Source organism: Crotalus tigris, unplaced genomic scaffold (genome assembly GCF_016545835.1).
Source record: "Crotalus tigris isolate CLP2741 ecotype Arizona unplaced genomic scaffold, ASM1654583v1 scf7180000023606.2106662, whole genome shotgun sequence".
NCBI classification, from domain to species: domain Eukaryota; kingdom Metazoa; phylum Chordata; class Lepidosauria; order Squamata; family Viperidae; genus Crotalus; species Crotalus tigris.
Window position 1 is genome coordinate 943,018 of NW_024100074.1, and position 13,576 is coordinate 956,593.

A 13,576-nucleotide genomic window follows, 5' to 3' on the forward strand; every position below is an offset into this window, starting at 1 on the left:
GCTGGAAGGGATCTTGGAGGTCTTCTAGTCCAGCCCCTTGCTCAAGCAAGAGAACCTATACCATTTCAGGTTAATGTGTAATCTCTTCTTTAAAATATCCATTTCTGGGGGTAAACTATTCCACTGATTGATTGTTCTCATTGTCAGGAAGTTTCTCCTTAATTCCAGGTTGCTTCTCTTTTTTATCAGTTTCCAACCATTGTTTCTCGTCCTTCCCTCTGATGCTTTGGTGAACAACCTGGCCCCCTCTGCCTTCTGGCAGCCCCTCAAATACTGGAACACTGCTATCATGTCTCCCCTATTTCTTCTTTTCTTTAGACTAGCCAAACCCAAGCCATGCAGCCATTCTTTGTATATTTTTGTCTCCAGGCCTTTGATCATCTTTGTTGCTCTTCAGACTGAGAAAACTAGAATAGGTTGGTCATGTTTTTAATCCTTTGCATGTTTACTGTAGATTGTTCCGCAACTGATTATCTTCATGGGAGGAAGAGATTATATTCAATTTTGAGTTTCATTTTTGAAGTGTGCAATTGTGCAGGGATGCAAATGTCATATTGTAATAAAAATGTGATGTACATTGGCATATACAATATTCTTAATAATTGCCAGCTCAGATTTCACTAATCAGGAAAGGAGGTTTAGCATTACAGTGAATAGATTAATGAGAATGTCTTTGCATTGGGTTTTTTTTAAGACAAATTTTATGCTTGAAATGAATAAAGGAATTAAAAATAGAAATAAGTTAAATAGCGAACCAGTGGCTAAATATTGGTCCAGCACTAGGAGATCTAAATTATACTCCCTTTACAACAGAAATTGTGTAACTTGAGCCAGTCATTTTCTTAACCCAACTTACCTTACAGAGTTGTAGAGAGGAAATAGGAGGAGTATATGCTATATAAAATGTTGAGATACAAATCATATAAATAAGTAGTATTGTGTATAGTTCTGGTGTCCACATTTGAAAAATAATAATTGTAAAATTGGAAATGCAAAAGGGGATAGTCCAGTTCTAGGGAAAAAATAAATATTAGAGCCTTTTAGATTGAAGAAGCTAGAGAAGAAAGGTACTAATTCAAACAATGGTGTGAAAAGTATAGTAAAGTCAGTGGGGAACCCAGATTCACTTACCAACCATGTTACTAACTGCAGTGATTCACTTAACAAGAATGGCAAGAAAGGTGGTAAAATGGGGCAAAATTCATTTAACTGTCTCACATAGCAGCAGAAATGTTGGGCTCAATTGTGGTTGTAAGTCAAGGACTACCTATACAAAATATGAACTGGACAAATGTATGGGCTGAGTGTAAGGAACTAGTTCAATCCACATCTTAAGAAAAGCAGAACTCTTGGAACTGGTTTCTTCCAACAGGAACTTTTATTAAGAAAAATTGATAGTAGGCATGATAGACAGGATCTGAAGGATTCCCTCACAAATCGATGTTTTAAAGTGTCCCTAAGTGACCCCCATCCGGCAGTTCTTCCGAGCGATTCAGACCGGCAGATTTCTAGGTGTTAAATCCAGGAAAGATAACATCAATCCGGCTCCGTTGTACACGATCATGCAACAGCTCCTCACTTGAGGATGGATAAATAAACCAGACTCCGGAGGCTGTATCTTTTCAATCCCCCCCTTTCCTTGTTGCCCGGTAAGGAGGAAAAGTTCAGAGGTACATCGGATAAGAGGCAAATGGTTACATTGTAATGGTTAGCAGAGGCAAATAAACAAAAGGTTACTTTGTAGTGAATAGAGGAAGTGAAAGTAATAAAAAAACCCTCCCCCTTGGGAGTATGGTAGGACCCAGGAAAGGGTAAGAATTGGTTTTAGATCAGAGGAGATAGAAAGGAAATATAACTGGATTCTGACATCCTGCCCCCCCCCTTAAAAATAAGAGAGATCCGCCTGTAGAGAAAACAAAACAGGTATAAAAGTTAGTCTGGCTTGTTAAGATATTCTGTATGAAACTTCTTTAACAGTTTTGGGGCTCTTACATGACATTTATGGACCCACTCGTTTTGTGAGGAGGGGAGGTGTTTCCATACTACTAGGTATTGAGTTGTCCCATGATATCTCCTAGAGTCTAGGATTTCCTTTATTTGAAAGGTTCTCCTTCCACCATGATTGGAGGTGGTGGTGGGGATTTTTGGCCGTAAGGGTGACTGTTGTTCTCTTTTAAGTAAACTTCAATGAAAGATTGGGTGTATTTGCCTGAGATTTCTGGGTAATTCTAATTCTACTGTTACTGGGTTTATGATTCTTTTAATTGGAAAAGGTCCTATATATTTTGGTCCAAGTTTTTTACAAGGTTGTAGGGATTTTAGGTATTTGTAGACAAATATACCATTTCTCCTACAATTAATGGTGTGGGTTCAACTCTTTTTTTATCTACTTGTGCTTTGTATGCTTGCCTAGCTTCGTCTAAGGCTTTTCTATCTATTGGCCAGGTGTTTTGTAATTGTTCTATCCACTCTTTCAGTGACGGGATTGCTGGTTCGTTTGGGATTAATTCTGGCATGGGGTTGAAACTTTGACCATTGGCTATTTGGAAGAAGTGTAGCCTGTGCTGGAATGGACTGCGTTATTGTAAGCAGTAAGCAGGGGAGTAGCTCCATCCAATTCGACTGCTGGAAATTAATGAAGCATCTTAAGTATTGCTCAAGTACTGAGTTAGCTTTCTCTGATTGGCCGTTCCCTGGAGGAGGAGGATTAGATGTCAGTCCCTGAGTGGTCCCTAAAAGGAATAAAAATTCCTTCCAAAATGCAGACGTAAATTGCACTCGCCTATCAGATATAATGCGCTTGGGTGCCCCATGCAATCTGTAAATATGCTGCACGAAACGTTTCACTAAGATTTTTGCAGTGGGAATCTTTTGGCAAGGGATAAAGTGCACCTGTTTAGAAAACAAGTCTGGATCGTCCAGATGACAGTATTCCCATTGCTTTCTGGTAATTCCACTATAAAATCCATGGCTATTTCCCTCCAGGGGGCTGAGGGAGTCGCCACTGGTTGTAACAGTCCGGGCGATTTCCCTTGAAATCTCTTGGCAGTCGCACATGTTGGGCAGCTGGCCACGTATTTTTCTATGTCCTTTTTCATGGATGGCCACCAAAATTGCCTTTTAATTAAGTGTAATGTTTTTACAAATCCAAAATGCCCTGCTGATTTTGTGTCATGGCACAACTGCATGAATGTGCCCCTCTGGGTGGTTGGTATATATAGTTTTTCCCCCACTCAAGGCAATCCGTCTTTAATTGTGCACACGTATCTATTTTTCTGGAACCATTCATCTGTTTCCAAAGTTTTCCAGGATTCAATTCTAGCTGCGCTACCCAGCTGTGGTTTTAATTTAGCCTGGGCTCTGGTAGTTATTGGCGCTGCCAGTTATGGTTCTACCATAAGTGGCTTAGAATCGTTGGCTCGCGTGCATCTGCCAAGAAGTTCTTCTCCCCCCCCCCCCGGCAAGTGCTTCAGCGCAAAGTGGAATTGGTGAAAATGCTGGGACCAGCAGGCTTGCTTGGGGTTGAGCTTCCTGGGTGTTTTCAAGGCTTCCAGGTTTTTCTGCTCTGTCCACACCTGAAAAGGGATTTTATTCCCTTCAAGGAACTGGCACCAACTAAGTAATGACCAACGTATCCTGTATGCCTCTTTCTTCCACAGAGGCCAGTGCTGTTCCATTTCTTGGACGTATACGTGCAGGGTTGCAATACCCCTTCATCATTTTCTTGTAATAGTACAGCCCCCACTGCCATATTACTTGCATCCATCTGTATTACGAAGGGTTTATCCATGTCTGGATGCCTCAGTATGGGTTCGGCAGAAAAGAGTCTCTTTAATCTCTCAAACGCTGCTTGCCATTCCATTGTCTATTTTAGTGGCTGGCTAGGTTTCAGTGAGGATTCTCCCTTTGTTTTTAGTAAGTTCGTGAAGGGCAGGGCTATCTGGGCAAATGAGGGAATGAATTGGAGGTAAAAGTTTGCGAAACCCAGGAAACTTTGCAGCTACTTTCTAGTGCGAGGTGGTGCCCATTCTAATGCTGCTCTGACTTTCTCTGGGTCCATTTCAATGCCCTGTGGGGATATACAATAACCCAGGTAGTCTATTCTTTCCTGGTGGAATTCGCATTTCGATAATTTGGCATATAGGTGGGCAGCTTGCAGTTTCTTTAAAACCTCTCTGACTAGGTTGACATGTTCCTCTTTGGATTTGGTGAAGATAAGGATGTCATCTAAGTAAACCAGAACCCCTTAAATAGGTGCTCCCTTAGTACCTTGTTAATTAATTGCATAAATACTGCGGGGGCCCCTTTTACTCCAAATGGCAAAACTTTGAATTGGTAGCACCCCATTGGGCAATTAAATGCAGTTTTCCATTCATCCCCTTCCTTAATTCTAACACAGTAATACGCTTCCCTTAGATCTAGTTGAGTGAAAATTCTTCCTTTCGAGAGGTGGGATAACATGTCCTTCATGGGGGGATAGGGGGTATAGGTTGCTTTCACTGATTGCATTCAATAGACGGTAATCCACGCACAAAAGTAAAGTGCCGTCCTTCTTCTCTCTAAAGAGGACCGGGGCAGCCACTTTAGGCTTGGCAGGTTCGATGAATCCCCTTTCTAGGTTTTTATTTATGAATTTTTCCATTTCCTCCTCTTTAGGGCTCATGGAGTATAGTCTGGGCTTCGGGAGTTTTGCCCCGGGCTTGAATTCTATGGCGCAATCCATGGGTCGGTGAGGGGGGAGCTCATCTGCCCTCTCCTCACTGAAAACGTCAGCAAGATCTCGGTATTCCTCTGGTATTTCAGGTAGCCCCTTTTCTTCTCCCATAAATGCTTTTTCTGTTCCTAATTTCGATAGATCCCCTTGGAGGTTTAAGTCCGTAGGCTCCCCCTTCGGGAACTTGATTTCTGCCGTCCTCCAATTTACCCAGGGGTTCCATTTCTTTAACCATTCCAGCCCTAAGATCATTGGGCATTCCATGCCTGGGGTCACTACAAACATTATGTCTTCTGCATGGTTTCCCAGGGATAGGTGGACTGGTAAAGTGGCTAGGGTAGCTGGCACCCCCCTGCTATGGACCCATCTAACTGGCCAAATGAGATTGGTTGTTTTAGCCTTCTCACCGGAATGCCCAAATTTCCCACTAGCGTCAGGCTAATGAGGCAGCGGGTACAGCCAGAATCTATTAAGGCTTTCACTTTGACAGCTTCGGGCATGGAGGGAACTAATATAGTCACTGTCTTGAGGATGGGTGCAATAGGTCCACTTACCAGGGGTTTGCCCTTTGAACTGTCGTCTGAGGTGTCCACCGGTCCTGCAGTGTAGGCTGGAGTTCCCTCCCCATGTTGGGCAGAGCTTGAGGACTCCGCAGCCTCTATTGCTCTCATGGTGGGTTCTTTTGGCTTGGTTGGGGACTTTCCGGATTTCCTGGTCGATGATCAGTCTGGGTTGTGCTGAGGGGCTTTCAAGCGGCATTCTATGGCCCGATGCCCCTCTCTCCTGCATTTGAAACAGCCCGTTGGCTTCTTGGCCATAGCCGGTGGTTTCACTGGCTTGCGCATCGGCTCAGGCGACGAGCGACCCCATGATTTTCCTCGGCAGTGCCTCTTCAGTAGGTCGATCTCTGCTTCCTCTGCCAGGACATACCATTTGTTGAGTTGGTAGAGGTCGCCCTGGGGCAGGCAAGCATCATACAGGTCGTAATTTAGGCCGTCTTTAAAATGGCTAAGGAGGATGTCTTCCGGCCAGTTCAGCTTGCTGGCAATGGCCTGGAATTCTTGCGTATATTCGGCTACCGGGCATCTGCCTTGCCTTACCGTTTTGATTCTTTCGTGGGCTTTGCGATCAGCCAGGGGGTCCTCAAATCGCCTTCTCAGGACATGAAAGGGTTGAAGTCGTTGAGCTGTGGGGCATTGGAGTCGTGCAAGTTCACCACCCAATCTGCGGGTGGTCCGTCCAGAGCGGATTGCATGATACAGATATGGGCTTTGTCGCTAGGGATGTGCCGCCTGTATTTCTCCATGTAGCTGAGGACTTGGGTTAGGAAAAACCTCAAGCATGTCAGTTCCCCCTTGAATTTCACATCCAGCGGCAGGAGTCTTTGAATGGATCAGTGCCTTTGCTGTCGGTGGTATTGTCTTCCATCCGGATTGCCATCTGCGGGTCGGGGAGTGCGGGTTGCTGAAATGGTCGCTACTGGATCAGCAGACATCCCCGGGACTACAGGTTTCAATTCCCCCTCAGGTCTTTCCAGCTGCAGGTGCTAGTGCGGCCATGGGGCTCAGAATTCTCCTCCCCTAGAGAGCCGAGGGTTCTTTTCATCAGGTCAATAGCTTTCTCTAGGATCCAGTTCGAGTGCTGTGCCCAACTTCCTTCCTCTTCACTAAGGTGCAGAGATTTCTCCATCTCCTGCTTCCATTCTGGTTGGTGGGGGCCCTGTCTCAGGGTCACCTTTCTTGCCTTTCTTTCCAACGCCCATTGACCACCGAGGTTTGTGGTTATGCATCTCTACCACCTCTTCTCCTGAGGAGTATGACATTTCAGATCTCGGCAGCTGGCAGGTTTTCGGTTGGGGGAAAGGCTCCCTCTCCGTGGGGTTTTCTTCATTCCTTGCCTCGTTGTCTGACATTGTATTTTTTGCAAAGTCCCCCGGCAAGGTTCTTCTTTCCAGGTTGACTATTACTACAGATCCTGCCTAATGTAAGGAACCACTTCAATCCACATCTTAAGAAAGTAGAACTCTTGGATCCGGTTTCTTCCAACAGGAACTTTTATTAAGAGAAATTGATAGTAGGCATGATAGACAGGATCTGAGGGATTCCTTCACAAATCGATGTTTTAAAGTGTCCCTAATCAACCTCCAGGTGATTCAGACCGGGAGATTTCTAGGTGTTAAATCCAGGAAAGATAACATCAATCCGGCTCCGTTGTACATGATCATTCAACAACTCCTCACTTGATGGTTGATAAATAAACCAGATTCCGGAGGCTGTATCTTTTCTTTTTTTTAACAAATATTTTATTGAGTTTTTTAAGGGTAACAAGGGAACAGGGTCAACAAAGGTAAAACAAAGGGAGACATACAAAAGGGTTAAACCAAAGGAAGGGGGTAAACACAAAAGTGGGATCAATCCCACAAAATAACATCGCTTCAGCAAGTAAACCCGTCCAAGTATACATATTAAATCTTAATGATTACTCTAGTATTAAACAGCTTTCAATATAGTCATGTAAATAACAAGTTAATATATCTCATTCATTTTACTAATTAACAATGCTTAATACTAATTTGTTGTAATAACTTTAAAATAGTAATATATTACTTATTGGTTAAATTTACTATATATCACAAATATGAAAAAAGAAAAAGACAAGTTCATACAAATGATCATGAAATATAAATACAAATTATCAATTATCTCTTTAAGTTTCATAACCTTTTTTCATTCTATCGTATTGCTAACCATTGGTAAAATTTTTCCCATGTTTTAAAATAAATTGTATCTTCTTTCTCTTTCATTTCTAAAGTTAATCTATCCATTTCTGCACATTCAAGTATTTTTGTTATTATAATCTGATCAGATGATAAATTTTCATTTTTCCAAAATTGGGCAAATGTTATCCTCGCAGCTGTTAACACATGTAATATTAAATATTCATTCTCTGTATTTTTTCAACTCCTCCCCTTTCCTAGTTGCCCTGTAAGGAAGAAAAGTTCAGAGGTGCATAGGATAAGAGGCAAATGGTTACATTGTAATGGTTAGCAGAGGCAAATAAACAAAATGTTACTTTGTAGTGAATAGAGGAAGTGAACGTAATAAAAAACCCTCCCCCTTGGGAGTATGGCAGGACCCAGGAAAGGGTAAGAATTGGTTTTAGATCAGAGGAGATAGATGGAAAGGAAATATAACTGGATCCTGACACTGAGATAGATTTCATCACTAAACAGCATCTTTAATGCCCACTTGTCAGTCTCTGGGTTTCTTTGTAGTTTTAGAGGTGGAACATTTGGTGCTGGGGCTGGTTCTGTGCTGAGGTCGAATATGTTTAACAGGTTTAACATGCGTCCAATGTATCCAAGCATCATTTTCAGCTACTTTCACTGTTATTTAGGTCGTGAGGAGGAACTGGAACGGCCCCTTCCACTTAGGTAATAATGGTGATTTCCTGACGAATGACTTGATCCAGATCCAGTCTCCCATCTCGAAGGGATGGAGGTTTTCCTTGAATGGCAAGGTCTGGGTCAAGGCACTACAGTCTGCAGAGCTGTTGGTGTAAGGCTGAGAGATGTGATGGTAAGACCACCTCCCCCTTTCCTGATTAAGAGAGTGAGGGTCTAATCCCTTCAGGGTATCTGGTGGGCGACCAAAGAGCAATTCAAAAGGAGAAATGCCCAAATCTTGCTGGGGCCCGTTCCTAATGTGGAACAAGGCTGTGGGTAGAACCTGGGGCCGTGGTACGTTGTTTCTTAACATAGTTTGGCCAAAAAGGTCTTGAGTTCCCTGTTTTTTTTCATTCCAACCCAACACAGTGCCAGGGGGTGGGAAGGTTTTGGGTGGCCCTAAGCACCTGAGGAACATATGTGATGACTTGTGACACAAAATGTGTCTCTGTCCATGTCCAAGGCACTTGGTACTCCAAACCTGGGCACTATATCTTTTAACAGGTGCCATGCTGTTTTCAGAGCAGTGGCATGGTGACAGGGAAAAGCCTCCACCCAGCGAGTGAGCTGGTCTCTGCAGACCAAGGCATATTGGAAACCGGTTGCCCTGGGTAAGTGAATAAATTCTAGTTGGAGCTTTTTAAAGGGACATTGTGCCCATAGCCTTCCTCCCTCAGGGATTGCTTTCCTGGATGAAGCATTGTTGGCTTGGCAGGTCTGGCAGCACATGGCTACCAGTGCAGCCTTGCTATATGCTCCAGATGCATACAGATCCATCTGGTTGCATCTACAATAGCCTGAACCCCACAGTGACCCTTAGAATGCAATTGTTGACACATGAGTCTTTGGAGTCGACAGGCGGCAATGGGTCTCCCGTCCAGGACTCGCCAGAACCCTTCCTGAAAAATTGCTTCATATTTTTCTACCCATAATTCTGCCTTCCCCGTCTTTAAGAAATCTTGGTAGGGAATCTTGGTATATGCTTTTATTGTGGGGGCAACCAAGGGTGTTGGTTTGGGTTAAGGTTAGGGCTTCCTGTTCCGGTTCGCGGCGCTAGTGGAGGCTTGGGGAGAGTCTCCTCTCCGCCGTCCAGTTTTCCTTCGCTGAAAGACCCTGGAAAGGGTCGAAAGTCACCCTGGAGGGGCGACCACCATTGAGGAGGACCCTTACCTGAGCGTGGAAGGGCGGCAGCCTTCCCGCTTGAGCTGAGGCAGCTCCTTTGGATCAACGAAGAAAAGAACGGCCATTAACATGGCCGATCACTTAGCTGCACGAGCCGAAATCCAAAAGCACTATTAAGCACAATGAAGCACTGTGGAAGATCTGGGTGAGACCCTTCCTTTCCTCTCTTCTACCCTAACTACCTTCCTGTGAAAGCCTCTGAAATTTCCCCACCTGCTCTTAATATAGTGGCATTTATATACCTTGGGAATTTGAACTTTGGAAAGTAAAGAAAAGAATAACTAATTTTTATAACCAAATAACTGGATTTCTATTTTTTGGATACTTTGGGGTCCTAAAAGTTCCTATTATAGAGACTGAGCATTTTATCTATCCACTAACTTTGAAAAATACCCTCTTGTTTTTTTTTCTTAAGTGCATAAAAGCATAATTGCTGTTTTGGAAAAAAAGTTATAACCTACTGAGGACATCTTGTGGCGAAACCTGGCACAACAACTGAATTTTTCTGACTGTGAAGCTTGTTGGCTCTCTTGATTTGTCCTTCACATTATCAAAAAAGATAAGAATTGGAAACAGCTGGGCGGTGAAAACAACTTCTAGAAATTGTGGAGGTGGACATTGGCTGACTCTTTCTAAACATAGCCTCCATAAAAGATTATCTTTAACTACCATAGAAATGGAGGAATTCTACCCACAACTTAACTATAAACTTATACTTGAAAAAATTCTTGAAGCCACTGAGCTAATAAATTCCAGAGTAAAAGCCAAAGATGTTATCCCCAAACTACAAAGTGAACTTCAGACTCCAAATGATCAAATTCTAAATAAAAAAACAATAGAAGAGGAACAACCCATTACTAAAGACGATTTTGTGCAACAATATATACAACCTATTGAGAACCTTGATGACCAAATATTGACTTTAACCAAAGTACCTGCAACTCTCAAAGCAACAAGAACTGAACAACAACTACAATATACTGAGAACTTTGACAATCTAGATAAGCAAATAACAATGACAACACTGGATATGACTTTTTACTTTACTCAGAGCAAACTGGAAGAAGGAGGAGGAGAAGGAGAAGAAGAAGAGGAGGAGGAGAAGAAGAAGAGGAGGAGGAGAAGAAGAAGAAAAAGGAGGAGGAGGAGAAGGAGGAGGAGGAGGAGAAGAAGAAGGAGGAGGAGGAGGAGAAGGAGAAGGAGAAGAAGAAGGAGGAGGAGGAGGAGAAGAAGAAGAAGGAGGAGGAGAAGAAGAGGAGGAGGAGAAGAAGAGGAGAAGAAGAAGAAAAAGGAGGAGGAGAAGAAGAAGAAAAAGGAGGAGGAGGAGAAGGAGAAGAAGAAGAAGAAGAAGACAGACCAAATATGGAGACTTGACTGACCAAATATGGAGACTTGACTGATTAGGGCAGCAACCTAATAACTATAAAAGGGCCAGTTCCTTTGAAAAAAAGAAAGCCACAGGTAGATTTAAAAGTGTGTTTTGAAATTTCACCTAATGGGTTAAGAAGGGTTTTATAGATATTGATTGATTTAATATTTAGTATTTAGATTTATAATGGAAATGAAAATTAACTCTTAGATTATTGTGTTGAATTGTTACATGGAAATGGCTGAGGGCTTTTAATAGTTTGGAGAATAAGGCTACGGCTGAGGGCTTTTAATAGTTTGGAGAATAAGGCAGCATGGGCAATTGGATATCCGATTGAGATCAGGAATCCCTGCTGCTTCCACAGAGCTCCCAGTCATGTGGCAAACCCCAAAAGTGTATCTCGAGTCCGTATATATGTTGGCAGACATATTCAGTGGCTTGAGTACTGTAAGAAGGCAATAGTGGAGAGGTCCAAACAATCTCATGGAGGGAAACAACTGCTGCACTGGTGACTCAGATCCTATCACATAGGTAGGATGACCGATCAGTGAAAAGTTCTAGGTCCGAGTTCTGCAAGGGTACATCTGTTAGGTTGGGTCATGGAAGCTCGACATCCTGGATGAGGTGCAGGCAGTCATGCAGGATGGTGCCCAAGTGTTCCATTGGCTGTCAGTTGTGAAAAGCTCAGCCTCGTATGGCCCCAGCTGCTGCTGAATAAATGCCTGACTTTGGGATTTTAAAAGAGTTGTGAATACATTGTGTGGGACCTTTAGTGTTATGGAATGGCTGAGGACAATGTCCTTTGATTGCTTGACAATCTCCACAGTTGCAGCCACCACTCACAAGCAAGGGACGGTCCCCGGGCTACCAGGTCCAACTGGATCGAGTAGCCTCTTCCCTTTCACTCCCCTCCCAAACTGGACTGCCATGCTAGGAAGAATGTGCCTTACCCAGTCCCCTCTGCTGTTTTGGAGCCAGGGGGAGTGATGGTAAAAAGCTTTGACCCCACTGCACAACAGCCCGTCTGCCACTGGAGGGGTTTTCTTTGCCCCACAGGTCACCTGCCCAGTGGCAGTCACCACCTTCTTCTCCTCCACCAACTCTCCTGTGGCTTGCACATGACTGGGAGCGCAAACCTCCCCTGCCATCTTCCTTCTCTAGCCCTGGTATCCATCTGCCAGCCCTCTGTTGCTGCCAGTGCAGTTTTTTGCTGCACTTTCTTGCCCCCCTGCATTGGCCCATGTCTCCCTTCTCCATTCTAGAAATGGCAGCCTCATTTTCTGCACTTTCCTCCTGGCAGAAGGGAAGAAAGGAAGGATGCTTTGTATGGAAGGATGCTAAGCTCTGGGAAAACTATGCCAGCTGGATCTAGGAGAGGAAGGCCAGGGTCCCTGCGGGAAGTGGATCCGCTCCTCAAGGGCTTTGTAGAACCATTGGGAAAAGGGAGCCTGGTATTCCTCGCCCAGCTCGAACTGGCGTAGTTTTCCTGGAGCTTACTGTAGCATCCTTCCATACAAAGCGCTCTTCCTTTCCTCCCTTCTGCCAGGAGGAAAATGGCAGAAAATGGGGCTGCCATTTCCAGAAGGGAGAAGGGAGATGTGGGCCGATGCAGGGCAGTAAGAAAGTGCAGACCAGCAGTCGCTGCGTGAAGGAAGGAAGGAAGGAAGGAAGGAAGGAAGGAAGGAAGGAAGGAAGGAAGGAAGGAAGGAAGGAAGGAGATTGGAATAAGAGAGGGAGGGTCTGAGGGAAGTCCTGCCTTAGCACTTGGCCACCAGCAGCCCTGTTGCCCTTTCGCCATCCCCTGGTGGTCTCCCATCTTATTGCCGAGGATGATTTGGTTACAAAGCCAGGTCTCCTCACATGGAGAGGGAGTGGGCCTCCCTTTGACCCATGCACTTTGTCCTCCTGCACCCACCCTGAGCAACCTGGTCAAGGAGAGGGAGCACAGCAGCAGCCTTGAGTAGGATGTAAGCGCAGGTGGACGTCCCCTTGGGGAAATGCGGCTAGGCTAGGCAGGGCTGTGGGGTCCTAGTGCCATGGGAGCTCCAGGGCCGGGCTGAGTGCTTGACCTCCGCTGCCCAGGGCTCCGGGCAGTCCGTGCCACCATCCAGGGGCCCCTTGCTGAGCCTGAGGCTTAGTGAGCTCCTCCAATGGACCATGCCCCGGCGCTCACCCCAGTCCCACCCCACCTTCTGCCGGAGACCCTTGGATCACCCCAGTCCTGCCCAGGCCCGCACAGGGGCCCCCGATGTGAGTGACGTTGAGCTGGCCACGTCCCACCCAGTAGGTCACGCCCATGCCAGCCACGCCCACCCAGCCTCCCAATGGCAACCACAATGCTGATGCGGCCCTCAATGAAATTGAGTTTGACACCCCTGCTATAGGTTAACAGCTGTTTGTTGTCTCTGAACCAGGGATCGGACTTCACTTTGGTTCTGAATTTCTGGATCAATTCGCTGTCAGAACTGATGGTTTGCTTTCAAGTTTTTTTTTGTAAAAAAGTTTTATTGTTTTTTTCCATTTTTTACAAAAGCTTAGGACACAACGTGGTGGTCAGGGCGACAAATCATTCGAAAACAAAATCATATAAGTATAGCTCCGATTAATTATCAAAAATTTCCTCTCTATTTCCTAAATATAATGTTGCTTATTAAAATTAATAGAGTTTTAGGTAAAATTCAGTCAAGCAAAAATCATCAATCACATTGCTATTATAATAATCTATATCCTGATTTTAAACTTTACTAATTACACTTCTCATACTCCAATTATGTTTTAATGAACATATAGTTGGGATTTCAGGTATCCTTAATGATAAATCATTGAGACTAATTTTTTTCCTATCACAAATAGCTCTTCCTCTCTC

At 44.4% G+C, this 13,576-nt stretch overlaps 1 long non-coding RNA gene across 1 annotated transcript; it reads left to right on the plus strand.

Moving 5' to 3' along the window:
• The first annotated feature begins 290 nt into the window (after window positions 1–290).
• LOC120297236 lies at window positions 291–10,427 on the plus strand. Its single transcript, XR_005553742.1, has 4 exons — window positions 291–416; window positions 8,111–8,292; window positions 8,664–8,770; window positions 9,757–10,427. It is a non-coding gene; the product is annotated as an uncharacterized LOC120297236 (long non-coding RNA).
• The last annotated feature ends 3,149 nt before the right edge of the window (window positions 10,428–13,576 follow it).